Below are 13,545 nucleotides of genomic sequence, written 5' to 3'. Positions count from 1 at the left end.
GCATTCTGGGATGAGGATGCTGAGAATCAGATATGTAGGCTTTGGAAGGACTAAAATGTAAAAAGGACTTCTGGAAAAATAGCTGAAACTAGAAAGCAAGGGCAGAATCTTTGCAGGTTGTTCTGGGATCAGGAACGCAGTGCTGCGGGGAAAAGAGGAACAAAGCTTGTTTAGTTTGCAGAGAAGTGGATTCCTGAATGAACGACAATTAAATCTGCTGGAGGATTGGAGGGGAGACTTGGCATACGGCGTGATTTTAGCCATATAAACAAGAATGGTCGTAGGCAATGATTTCTATTCAACCCCCTGGCTTCCTGGACTAAGCTGATTATTATTAAGCATTTATGTGGCATTTCATATGTACAAGTACTTTACAATCATTTATTATTTATTCCTCACAACGTGAGAAAGCCACAAATCAAGGACAGGGATAAAGTTAATACAATTTTGTTAAGCAAGAGGGGTGTGCCTATCAGCAGGGTCAGCTATACCTACAGCTACAGAAAGTGTGACCTCACAGACGATAAACAACGTGACAATTACTTTTTTAGCTGTTTGTGTTGCAATTTATACTTTTAATCAGGAGTAAGTCAGATGACCTTGCACACCTGGGAGAACTCCTGGGAGCTTGGCAACCTGGTGTGCCAACTCAAGGGAAAAGCTGCCTGGGAATCTGGCATTTCTGTCACCAGTGACTTCCTCCCTCCCTCCCTCCCTCCCTCCCTCCCTCCCTCCCTCTCTCCTTTTCTGCCTCCTGCCTTCTCACATCTGTTTTCTGTTTCTTCTCTCCATTCCCCTTTCTTCCTTTAATGTATCCCATGTATCCTTCTCGTTTTATCTCTTTCTCTCTCACCCCCATTTTATTTCTTTCCTGTGCCCCATTTTACTTTAACTTTATTCTCTTCTTATCTCCCTGCCTTCCTGTTTCTGCCTCTGACTTTCACATAGACAGATAGAGAGGCATGTACACAGGTATACACCCTCACTCAGTGGCACATGCTTGCACACACACACACAGGCACATACTCACAGACACACATACATGCGTACACACAGGCAGACATGGGTAAATGCAGGATCTAATTGCTAACATGGGCAGAAGGTCACTTCCTCTGTGAGCAGCCCTCTTCATGGCCTTCTTCTGAGACCTGACACATGGAAAATTCTAACTTGATTTGTCCAGGGAGAATAATGCCCGTGTTAATCTAAGCTGCCTGGAAGGTCATTTAAAAACCATTCCAGGTTGTTTTACTCCCACTGCTAGTGTTCTCCAGGCACTTCTCATAAATGCTAATGAATTATTCACCTTGATAGTGTAGACAAACACAGACTGCTGATGTTATTTGGAAATCATTCAAATTGACTAATTAGTTATTTCCTTTAGATTTTATTTAAAAAAGAAAAAGAGTCTGTGATAGTTGGTGAATCATATATCATTACATTCCTAAAAATGTAATAGTTAATCTTAATTTGTGCAAGGGCTGACCTAATTTATATTTAAAAAAACTCATAGTTTGCAATGTTTAAAAATGATGCATAAGCTTACTATATCCCCAGCAGAATTTCATTAAACAGTGAACAATATTATCTTAGTTGAAGGTTTCACTCTTTAGTTTTGAGAATTAGAATCACTTGTTATTAGCAATGAAATCAGAAACAAATAATAATACCCTGGGCCTGCTGCTCCCAAGTCTCTTTAATGTATGTATTTGTTCATGACCAGCTACTCTATAGTAGTTGTACTGTTGTGAATGCTGAGTGCAAAACTGAGCAGAAAAGATCCATGCTTCTTAGAAATTCTAGTGGGGATATTTTACATAGTTAGAGAAAAATAATTTTTAGATTAGATAAATAAATAGCTAGATAAATGAAAGGTAGGCATGTGAAAGAGTAATATAGGCTATGTAGGTGATAGAGAGATGATAGACATATTATAAGATACATGTAAATAATAGGTAGATATAGTTTAAAATAGTAGTTATGCAATAAGATAGAGAGATAAATAGATGATGGGTCAGATAGAGACAAGGGAGATAGATGATAGAAGGTAGGTAGATAGACATAGTAATAACAAGAGATAGGTGATAGATAAAAAAAAGATATAGACAGATACCATTAGCTTGTTGATAAAGAAGCTAGATAAAATTTAATGATGGTAGATGCTCGGTAGAATATAAAAAATTAACTGTGTACACTGAAGTATTTAAGAAATAATTTTAGGTAGAAAGACAGGAAAACCCTTCCTAAAAGGTGGTAGACCAGAGAGTATCGTGCTGAAGTGCAAAGTTTTCAGGGAGTCAGATAAATGAGGTGTAAGGACCTGAAGGTGGGACTAAACTTATTGCACTGAAATTCTGTGTGCACCTTAGCCTAGTGAGTAAATGGGTGGGGGAGGAAGGGATAGTGTGTCCAGTGACAATGATATAGTTTATGCCTTTGCTTAGTCAGAGCAAATAACGTGAGATTTACACACTTGTAACAGACTTAATTACAGTTCTCAATGACTGATAAGAAGAATATTAGTGATCTCTGCTTCGGTTTCTGCCTCTAGGTTCCTGTCTTGAGTTCCTGCTCTGGCTTCCTTTCATGATAAGTTATAGGCTATTAAGATAAAGTAAACCTTTCCCTCCTCAAGGTACTTTTAGTCAGAATGTCTTATCAATAACTAGAAAACCAGCCAAGCCCCTGAGATGATAGCACCTAGATGTAGTGAGAGATGAAGCTCAAGAGATATCTTGGAATCATATGAGAACAGATCTTGAAAGCAATGTTGGCTTAAATATTAAGGCTTTGATTTTAAGAGATATCCCAGAATATTGGAGATTAAATCAGGGTTGGAGATTTCTTTCTCTCTTTTAGATTTCATTGTTCTCTTCTTTATTTTTCTACTGAATTCTAAGAACTGTTAGAATGAAACATTGGGACCACACCGTAAAAAAAGGTTCAGATCAAATTGTCCAATCTAAATGTCTAGTTTCCTTAGGGCTACCTTGTCCATGTCTCACGAGAAATGGAATTTTTTCAACGTTTCTTTCTTCATGCTTCTATATTTGGAGATCAAAGACTCCTCTTCCACATAGGTTACTGCTTTGGCTACATTCTCACTCAGTTCTCTGACTCTGGCCACCTGGGAAGTTGTTTGCTTCTCATGCCTTATCACATTGCTGAACACCAGTATGACCTCCTAAAACATCACACACTGACAGTTATGTCTGAAGAAGAATTTATGAGTAGCTGAGTCATAGACAAAGTGGTGGAAAGGTGGATAAGTCACACTGTGCGATGGTCTGCTTTTAAAAGAAACATTAATCTCTTGGTTGTTAAATGCCTTAATTATTAGCAACACTAGAAAGCATCCAGCTGTGCCTTTGACCTAGTTTCACGCATTGAACTTCCCTGTGCTCTACACCCTTCCTCAGTCTTGTTTTTCCTTTGATTTCATGGGAAGAATTGCTTCTCCTATTTCCTTTCATCGCATCCAAGTCAACAGAGAGTTTTCACAAAAGATGCTGATGTTAAACCCACCAATGCAAGGAAAAAGACCACAGCCATGAACTGGGGCCAAGTTACAGCAGGCTGGTGTCTGTGCCATGGTACCACACCTGTATCCTATCATGCATGCTAATAGCCATCACAGCTACGTCAAAGGGAGGTACCAAATTAATGTTTCTTACCTTTATAAATCCCCTGCTCTCTCTGCTTGGGTATCTGGACTAGTAGTCACAAGAGTGTGTGCCTGAGTCAGATCTATATAGCTCAACAAAAACTTCACATGAAAAGAGTTTGTCCTGGCCTCTGAGTGAAAACAGTCTGACTACAACACCTTCCTTTCCTAAGAGTTTCCTTAGCCAAGTGTTTTATTTTCTTCTTTTTTGTCCTACACAGTAAGTTGATTAGTGACCACCTCTGAGTTCTCTCTCTCTCTCTCTCTCTCTCTCTCTCTCTCTCTCTCTCTCTCTCTCTCTCTCTCACACACACACACACACACACACTCTCCCTCTCTTTCTCTCTCTCTCTCTCCCTATCATGAACCTGAGAGTCAAGGTCTGTGAATAGTAATGTGTGTGCTTCTACATATAGAGCTTCTTCTTGGTGGTTTGGTGGAAAGGAAACCCTGGGCAAAAATGTTGACCTGAATAGCCGGAGTTTTAAAATATTATGACATTTAATTCATTGATTGCTTCTGTTTTTTAATATGGAAAATTCACAGACAACACGGAGTGGAGACTATTGTCATTCTTTCCCTGCACTTGCCCTACTGCTCCAAAGAGAATTTCTGTATGGTGTCTCTGAAGAATTGTTTCACCCATCATCCTTAAATGTATTTTTCATGGGAAATGAAATTGATTGAGGAAAAGTACATGTTATAGTCTGAAAAAGTATGGTTAAGGCTAGTGTGGATCTCTGGATTGGTTTTAACAATGTTGTACTACGATAAAAAATTAAGGGAAGAAAGAGCAGATCAATCAAACCCTGTAATTTCATAGAATAATTTAAATTGTGAAATGCCATAGCACTAGCAAGTTCACTGCCTTACTGAGTAAAAAATACATGATATATACCCTACTCATATTTGGTCTTACAGTTTCTGTTGTATGCACATTCTGTGATGCAAGGTGGACAGAAGTACATACTGGAGATTCTTTTGTTCTTATTTGTTCTTATTTTCAAAATTTGAATCCTCTATTTGTATATAATTCTCTCTGACTATTACTAAACATGAGTATAGTTGAAATTGACTGCACATATTTATAAACATACACCATATATACACTTTGATACAACAATGTACATATATGCACATATATGCACAACAATTTGAGTTTGCCACCCAGAGCATACACTGACTTCATACACAGAACATGTATAAAATGCAGCTAAAAGACCTTATGCTGCTGAAGTGGAGGAAAGTATTTCACAGAATTCAGAAGAGGAAAATAGAACCTTCATAGGCCTGCAACCTCCCCCTTGTCCTACCCTTTCATGATGTCTTGTAAATTATCAAAGCAGAGGAAATTGTATACATATCAATACAGAACAAATCATCTGCAAAGGTTTTATAAATAGCTGTATAACACAGCCATCAAAGGGTACTTCTATAATAATAATAAGCTCAGGAAGAGCCACTGGTTCCTAAATGGTCCAGCACACCTGCACACATATACACACACATAGACACGCATACATACACACAGACACACACACATACACACAGACACACACACACACAGACACACACACACTTATTCACCTCACCGTGTCAATCATGACCCAATCAATTTATGACCCGTGGGCTTCTTGAGGCCAGTATGTTGTTGGCCTTTGTGTCTAAGAAGATGTCTAAGCAGTTCCCGGATCAGAGACACATGTCTGTCTCACAGTGTGTCCCGTGACTGTGAAATGAAAGAGCCAGGTCACTCTGTGCAGCAAAGAGCAGGAAGCTCTATTTTAGGGGTTCCAATAATGTGCTATTTCTCTTCTTCAAATTCAGTTTGATAGCTGTTGCATTATCAAATTAAATATAATGCTCTTCATTTATTCGATAAATTATAACTGTTTTTCATAGTGTTTAAAATTGTAGGTACTTCATTGACATAAGATGTTTGAAAGATTAGGATCTTAGACCTGTCAAATAATTAATATTAAAATCATTGAAAATTTTTTATTATTTTAATATGTTTCAAATTAGAAATTAAAGAGAAAATGTGGATATGAAGAAGTAATGAGATTAAAACAATCTTGTAATCAAAATTGCAGCTTCTTTATTCTGCTTTCTATATTAAGTAATGGAGAAAATGTGAACATAATTATAAGAACAAGAGGTTTAATAGATTCTAAAATCACAGGGTTGAAAATTGCCTCCCAAGATCCCCCCTTGTGAGCAGTTTGAATGAAATATGGTTCAGATTTGCTTTTGAATAAAGAAGATACAAAACAACCAGGCTTCTGGCTAGTTGGGAGAGGAGTCTGGGCAAGCCCTTCAGTCATGGATACCATCAGATAACCATTTTTAATGTGCTTTGAAAATCCTCATTGCATTCATTAAAAAAAATTGTAATAGCACAAAAGCATTTGACAAGAGATCAACTTTGTGTCACATTAGAGAGGCTGTTAGTTTTTGTTTAAGGAAACAGTGTTCTGTGGTGTGTTGTTATACATACTAGAAGCTTCCATTTGGTGGGCAAGTGTTTAGAAAAGAAACAGACAAGTATTTTTTGAACATCTTTGAAATGATTACAAAGAGTTCTGAAATTTCAGCAAAGGTGGTTGGGGGCTTGCCCTCTGTATGCTGTGAATATGTTTTATTACCATTGGTTGAAAAAGAAGCTGCTTTGGCCTATGATAGTCAGAATATAGCAAGGTGGGAAAACTAAACTAAATACAAGGAGAAAGAAGGGGAAGTCAGGCAGACACTATGTGTCTTGCCAAGAAGCAAGATGAGAGGTAACAAATCACAAGCCTTATGGTGAAATATAAACTAATAGAAATGGGTTAATTTAAGATGTAATCGCTAGCTAGGAAAACGCCTGAGCTGTTGGCCAAACAGTTTTGTAATTAATAAAATTTTTGTGTGATTATTGAGGTCTGGGTGGCTAGGAAACAAAGACTCAGTCTCCATTTACAGTGGAGTTTCTCCTATTGCTTTTTTCTGGTCCTATGCAATGGAAATAAAGAAATACATACATTTCAGAAGACTACAAGAATATTTGTCTCTGTTTTCCACAAACGTGAAAGCAGAGTTATCCTAATAACTGACCCAGTAGAATTTATGGTTTCAATTGTAAAAGTCAGAAAAGCATTGGCAGCAGACTTGACACAAATATCAGATGTATACAAAACTCCAGAGAAGATTTAAACTCAGACTTGATCAATTTAGAAGGGCAGCTCTTAGTCAGGTTCTACATATACCATTAAGAATGAAATATATAAAGTAATCAAGATTTACTGAGAAAAATAAACTTATTTATGTGTAAATAAATCTTTCCTTAAATTTACATGCTTAACTAAGTGCTTTGAGTTATTTAGATATTTAAGTTATGATGTGATTTTTATTTAAAATATTAATTTATGCTAATTTTTATCTATAATGGACCTCTGCGCATGTGTGTAAATGAATGCACATGAACTTGTAAACACCACACACACACACACACACACACACACACACACACACACACACGGTAATTACGCTTACTTATGTGAAAACTCAAGTAATGAGACCATATATGAGAGAGACTATTTCTTCAACATCAGACCCAGCTGTGGGTATTTAGGAGAGGGGAATCTTGCAGGCACCAAAGCTGGAAGGGTAGAGCAAGATACAAGCCCTTCCATCTTTGACGTGAAGTCAAGGGGTTTAGAGTTTGTCCTGCTGTATGTCACTCTTGCTTTCGTCCAAGATTTCTTCACTGAGCCCCCATCCCTCCCTTTTGGAATGGTAATGTATGTTCTGTGCCATTGCATGTTGTAAGTCTGCACGTAATTTGCTTTTGATGTTTACAGCAGTTATGATTAAGAGATTGACTAAGTCTCAGAAAAGATGCTGTATTCTGAGCTTTAAAAGGCTATTGAGACTGTAACAGACAATGGGGACTTTTGAAGGTGGACTGAATGTGTTTTGCCGAAACTTGGGAGTGGGATGTGGTGGCTTGAATGAGAATGACCCCTGTAGGTTCATAGGTTTGAATACTTGGTCTCCATTTGGTGGTTGTGAGGAAGGGGTAGAAGGTAGGGCCTTTCTGGAGAATGTGTTTTCCTGAGGTCAGGTTTTTAAATTTGAAGACTTGTGCTATTTTAGTCAAGATGTGGCCACTTAGTTGCTTATATTTCATGCCTTTGCTTTGCCTTCATGGAATTCATGGAATTCTACCCACTGAAACCATAAGCTCAGTAAAATCCAGCTTATTTTCTTCAGCTTGGGCAATGCATTAGATCTTATCTGCTAATAAAGAGTAAGCTTCCAGAGGACAAGAGCCACACACAATTACATCCACCTCTATAATGGACCCAACAGCTGGTAAGGGACTCACATGCAAGTCAATGGCTGAACTAAATCAACACACTAGCTGAATTTACATGATGGGGAGGATAGAGAATGCAAATGATAATTTGCTTAATTTTTCTATTATCTCAGAAAATAGAACTGGAGCCACTTTATAAACTGCAGAGCAATTTAAATGTCATTATTGCTCTTTTAGTGAAAATAATGGAAGTAAGTATCTACTATCTGCCACTCATTAGTCTCCAAATAAGGGAGATGATGATGATGAATGAGCCACACCACACGTAACTGAAATCACTACATGGGATTTCACCCTAGAGACTGCCCACAAATACGACCAGCTATGTCGTAAAGCCTTGGAATTTTCACATTGCAAAGCTACTGCTAATATCTTGACTTTGACAGATCACTCAGAAGGTATTGGCACAGCCGTAGCAATGACCAGGACTATAAACCAGCCCTTAAGTTGAGCTTACTCCGTGAGAAATATTCTGATGAGGGTTTAACATGCATTAATTCAATCTACTTTCTGTCTAGTTAAAGGAGTAATCACTGTCTATTGTAGAAAACTTAAAATTATAAAAATTTCTGAGTGTTAATGACTTTTTCCATTTTAACACATATAGAATTATTTTATTGTATGATGATGAAACTAACTTCTAAACCTATCACTCTCAGAAGTTTCATATTTGTAGGACATAAAATGTATTCACATATCGTTTTAGCTACTTGTTGCAATAAAATCCCTGATAATAGCAATTCAGAAAGAAAGTGTTCATTTTAGCTCACAGCTCAGGAATACAAATCATTGTGGGAAGGCAATCCTGCAGTCAGGAGCTGAGCCATTTGATAAGATGGCATCCATAGTCAGGAAGCATAGTGACCAGTGTTGATAAACCACATTCTTTTTTGTTGTTTTGTCCAGGATATCAGCTCATAGGATGCTGCCTCTTCTCAGCTCTAGTAACTTAATCTAGAAAAACTTTTCTGAAGACTATTCAGAGTCTACTCTAATCTAGATGAGCCGTAAGGGCATGCCCAGAGGTTTGCTTTCTGGGTGGCTCTATATCTTGTCGCATTCATAATTAATATCACACATTTGTTTGGGGGATGAGTATGGTTGGTCTGTACTTTTCACATTTTGTGAATTCAGCTTTTTTTTCCTATCTTGGTGTTTTCTTTCATGGTCTCTATAGATAAGATACATTTTTGTAAGCTTCTTTATTTATTTTGAAGTAATTTCATTTTAATGGTGGCATTGATTGATTTTCATGTTTAGGTATATGTAGTTAATTTGTATTTATTCAATCAATGATGATTAACACAAAGGGACAATGTTCATTCTTTTTGATGTTTAGAAGACTATTTTAGGATTGGCCAATGACAACCTATATCTTAATCTTTGTTAAATAACTATATCTATAATTTCAAGATGTTATTCTCTTTTTACTCAATGAAGCTTTACATAGCTATTTTTGAGGTCATCATTGAAATTCATAATCATTATGACAAAATTAATTCTCACCTTTGTATGTTAGCATATTTTATTACTTATGGCTCATATCAGTATATTAGCAATAGTAATAACTGAGACAGATATCTACTGAGTACCCTTATATACCAAATATAATGCTACATAATATTGTTATCAAATCATTGTATATTTCCATCTTTATTTTTCATAGACAAAAACCTGAAATTCAAATAGAATTGGTAATTTGCTCAGGTGAGTCATTAAACTAGTTAAGTACTCGAGCTGCAGTCTGAACCCAGGCAGCCATTTTGGTTTAAGAAAGCCTGAACTCTTAAACCAGACTCTGTCATCTTTTAAATATTTTATTTATCTACCTGTTTTAATGACACATTTCATTTTTTTTACACATAGTTACAACACATGTAAGATAAGTCACTGTCCTCATTACCTAAACTAGGTTGTTAATGGAAGTCAAAGGAAGCAGGATGCTCAAATGTAGTCAATATTATGATAGGAGGACTGTTAAATGCTATGCAGTCTCTAACTTGCTCATACTTGGGAAATCAAGGTAGGCTTTGCAGAGAGAGGAAGTGTTCTGGTAAACACCTCACAGGTGGTGACATTGGTAGCTAGGAAGTGGAAGGAGATGAATGCAACCACAGATATAGGTTGTTTGTCATTTTGACGATAAAAAATGAAAATTAATATTTGGGGTAAAAGGTAGGGTGAGAGATGAGAATGACGATAAATTAGGGTTAATCAATACTTAGATATAACCTAAAGTCTTACTTCTAATGACAAATTTAATTGCATAAGTTTACAGAGGTGCTATGGATTTTCATTTTTATTTTTGTCAATCAGTTTTAACACATGATGTTTAAAGCAGGTTCATTGGACCCTGGAAATCTGCTGGGGCTTTTGTGAAATTTATAAGAAAAACTTAACTTCTCAAATTATTTACTATGTTGGGAAGACAGTTTCAAGATGGCAGCTCTGAGTTATATTTGTTGAACAACTGGAAAAGTGAGAAGCTTGGTTGGGTTTGAGTTGTCTAGTTATGAAAATGTTCCTTTTGGTTTTTGAGGGCTAGTATCTGAAAAAGCTATTGGAATAAAAATGTACATTTTATGATGAGATAGAAAACCTACAACTAGAACAAAAAACATGTATTAACCAAAAATAATGGTTGAGTACAATTTACATGACTACTAAAATATTATTCTGGTTTTCATTAAGTTGAAAAGTGAAATGGATATCTTGTAAAGAGGTAAATGGAGCTGAGCCCAGTTACATTGGTTTAAAAGAAGCACCAATCCCTCTTTTTCATTTTCTACCATCAAAATTGGAGAACTGAATCTAAAAATCTATGATACTAAACATTTTTAGCTAAGAGTGCTTGTACCACAAATATTACTAGGAGAAAATGATCAATATAGTCCAAATAGAACTTACGGTGTTTAAACATTATATAAACACAATGATTTAACAAAGGTAGAAATGGCAGATCCTAACAGTTTTAGAGACTCAAAGGCAATAAAGGTAATGGGTAGAGTGGCATCTCTCACTTTCAGATATAGAAATATAATTTAGCTTTTAACCAAGTTTATAGATACAAGCCATGAAAGCTTTACCAGAGAAGTGATGTAAACAGTACAGAAAAGTATATCATATCATAATGAAAACCATAGGCATGCTCGTATTATATCTATATTATACCTTACCAAAACCTAAACCCAAAGCCTCCTCATTCCTCAGGAAACAATGAGAGCATTTTTGTTGGGAGGATGGAAATGGAAGTGCACAATTACACTCATATCTAAAGCAGTTTAAAAACGGAGGCATTAGATGAAATATTTTTCAGAGAGATAGATAGCATAAGAATTTGTGGAAGATTTACAACTTTTTTCTTCGAATATTAATACGTGCCCTTGAGGAGGGGTGCTTTAAATAAAATAAAATTTGTTTTACTGAGAGTGCACCAGGCACGAGAAAGTCACTAAATCAAAAGTGCGGAGGTGATTAAGAGCAGAGGCTCTGGGTTTAAGCACCCTGGGGTCCTGGCTCTGCCATTTGCCAGTGAGCACTTTGCCTTCCCATTTCAAGTTTCTCGTGTACTGAGACAGAAGTGAAGAAAGTAGATGGTTTGGGTGGTTGCCAAGCCGAAAACCGGTGTGTGTGTGTGTGTGTGTGTGTATGTGTGTGTGTGTGTGTGTGTGTGTGTGTGTGTGTGTGTGTGCAGCTGTTGCTTCAATGGCTCCTGTAGATGCTACCAGAAAAGATTAGACAAGGAAGACACCAACAGTGCCTATGTAATAACGCTGATAGCATGGAGGAAAAAAAAAACTCTATTAAGTGAAGATCTAATCATCTATTTTCTTAAAATGGTTGTTTAATATTATTCTTTAGTTGGAAGCAACTATGAACTATAAGTTTTTGACCTGGGATAACTGTAAAGAAGCTACATGGGGACTGGCCAGGACCCTGTCTCAAAAACAAGGGATGTGAGATATTGAGAAAGACAGCAATGCCAACTTCTGACCTCCATAAACAAATACACCCACATGTGTAACATGAGGGGGCCGGCTTGTTGGGGTTTCTGTCCCACTGGGTACCCCACAGCTGGCAACTCCCAATGAAAATCAATCACACACAGAACTCCATAAGGTTATAAACTGATTGGCCCATTAGGTCAGGCTACTTATTAGCTCTTATAACTTATGTTACCCCATTATCCTTATCTATGTTAGCACATGGCTCCATACCTTTCTCAGCAGGGCAAGTTACATGCTGCCTCTTCGGTGGTCTGCGCAGGAGTGGCGGAGGGAGCTTCCTGCTTGCCAGAATACTCCTGTTCTCATTCATCACCTCTACTTCCTGTCTGGTTTTCCCGCCTATACTGCCTGCCTGGCCAATCAGCGTTTTATTAAAATATGATTGACAGAATACAGACAATTCTCCCGCATCACACATGCTCACAAACAAATAAATTAAATGATTCCACTCCTCTGTTCAAAACACCTCAAGATTAGCAATGTTACTCAGGACCCACATTTTCCTGGCTCCCCATCTCTTCTGCTTCTCTTTCTTTCTTTTTTATACTTTCTTCTTTTTATTTTAAGAGACAGGGTTTCTCTGTAGCTTTGGAACCTGTCCTGAAACTCTCTCTGTAGACCAGGCTGGCCTCGAACTTATAGAGATCTGCCTACCTCTACCTCCCAAATGCTGCGATTAAAGGCATGCACCATCGCTGTCTATCTCCTGCTACTTTCTTTTAGTTACTGTTTGCCAGTCACATGGACCTTCTTTGCTTTTCACTCTCAGTCTGCTTAGACCCTCCCACTGAACTTATACTTAGACCCTCCCTCTGCCTAACCTGACATTGTCTGGATATTGGCTTAGTCACTTCATTCTAGTGAACACTATTCAAATTTTACTTGAATTTTATTTCAAAATTTACTTGAAAATTTTATTCAAGTAAAATTTGAATAGCCATCCTGAGTGGTTCACTCAAATGCATCCTCTTCATAATCCTTACCCCATTATCTCGAGGTGTTCTGCCTCCCAAAACTGTAGGCTGTGTATTATTTGTCTCATTAGGCTCACAGCTCTGTTCTTCACACCGAGAAATGTGCTTCACACCGAGAAATAAACAGAAAAGTTTATATGTTGTGAAAAATGCCTCAAGACAGAAGGAGGGTATGAGAAGATAGTTGTCATCCAGGCTTTGGTTTTAATCCCTAGAACCAAGGCTGAGTTGAACAGCAAGAACTATGCTTTACAAGGATCTAATACACACCTGACTCAACTGGAATGTCATGTGATTTATACATGTGTAGGAGGAAGCCACTTGCTTTGTTCCCAGCTGCTCAGCCCCAAAATAATCACACAGAAACTGTATTATTTAAATCACTGCTTGACCCATTATCTCTAGCTTCTTAATGACTAACTCTTACATATTAATTTAATCCATCTCTATTAATCCGTGATTTGCCATGTGGCAGTGGCTTACCAGCAAAATTTGAGCGTGTCTTACTCTGATGGCGATTCCATGGCTTCTTCCTGACTCTGC

This window comes from Myodes glareolus, chromosome 17, assembly GCF_982192425.1.
Source record: "Myodes glareolus chromosome 17, mMyoGla1.1, whole genome shotgun sequence".
Taxonomy (NCBI): domain Eukaryota; kingdom Metazoa; phylum Chordata; class Mammalia; order Rodentia; family Cricetidae; genus Myodes; species Myodes glareolus.
The sequence above is the reverse complement of the archived record's forward strand: the minus strand, read 5'-3'. Positions refer to the sequence as shown.